The sequence below is a fragment of the Sceloporus undulatus genome, chromosome 2 (assembly GCF_019175285.1).
Source record: "Sceloporus undulatus isolate JIND9_A2432 ecotype Alabama chromosome 2, SceUnd_v1.1, whole genome shotgun sequence".
Taxonomy (NCBI): domain Eukaryota; kingdom Metazoa; phylum Chordata; class Lepidosauria; order Squamata; family Phrynosomatidae; genus Sceloporus; species Sceloporus undulatus.
Window position 1 is genome coordinate 13,013,034 of NC_056523.1, and position 1,259 is coordinate 13,014,292.

Consider the following 1,259-nt stretch of genomic DNA (forward strand, 5'->3'; position numbering starts at 1 on the left):
GGGAAGACCTAGAAGCCCGGAAGCCAACCAAAATGGGGGATCATGGGAATTGACATGGGGGGATACCAGGGCCTAACAGACATGCATATCACACCAACAACCGAATTGAAGCAAAGCAGATGGAAAGGATTTGTGAACTGGTTAGTTCACCGATTACTTATTTTGGATTTGAAGTGGAATTGCATTCGGAATGCCAGCAATTGTGTGAGCGGATAACCTGTCGTGCAACATGTGAATTACCCATGATTGCGTTCGGGATGACATTGGATTATACTTCCATTTCCGTTGTGTGATAACGACCAGTGTATGGTTCCATGGAGAGGTACATGTCCATCCTCTGACCCTGCCATTCTTTCAACTCTGATCTGGCCTTGGCAAGACCTACTGGATTACTTACCACAAGAGGCTTCTTGATGAGTTCTCAAAAAGGCTATTTATAATGTTGCTGAAGGCAAAGCAAGTTTCTCTTTATATACTTGCCCACATTCCCAATTTCTACTTTTCTTTCTGTGTGGACCTTCTGGTGATCCACAAAGTTATTTGGGCTGATCAAACTACTTCCAAGACTGATGGTCCTGTTGGGACTTGAGAGTGCTCACAGGATACCACATGTAAATTATAAAAACACCACACATTTCTTCCACAAATGTGATTTAAAGGTTTATTTATAGTCCATGGTGGAGTTCGCAAATGTTTACAGATGTGCTGAAGGAGAAAAATGTACTCGAGGTACTCTAGCAGGCTTTCTCTATAGTATTGGTATGAACACTGGGTTGTAGAAACTTTCCCATGTTTTTTTACATTCATACCAACTCTCAGCATACAGTTGCAATGATAGGAAAGTTTTCCTCGTAAGGTGCATGAATTTGTTCTCTCAATGGATCACAAGGTCGTCTCCAAATAACATCTTCCCCACTGTAGTGTTTCTAGATTCTTCTCCAGTTGGACTCTCTGGCAGCTCATAACATTAGACATATGTAAAAAAAATTCTCAATTTCTCCTTTGAGACTCCTTTGTGACTGCAATCAAACATTTCTAACACACTTGCAAGGGATAATTTCTGTCCTGTTGGACTTGGTGGTGCTTCGTTTGGATTGTTTCCATTTGGACATTCTGGGGTTCCCAAGGTCTGAACCTGTCTGGAAGTCAGCAAGGTCTGAACTGTAATCAAGACATGTGATTTGGGTGGCTTCTCTCCTGCGGCACTTTAGGTGCCTCATAAGATTGGCATTTGAGCAAACATTACCACTGATGACACT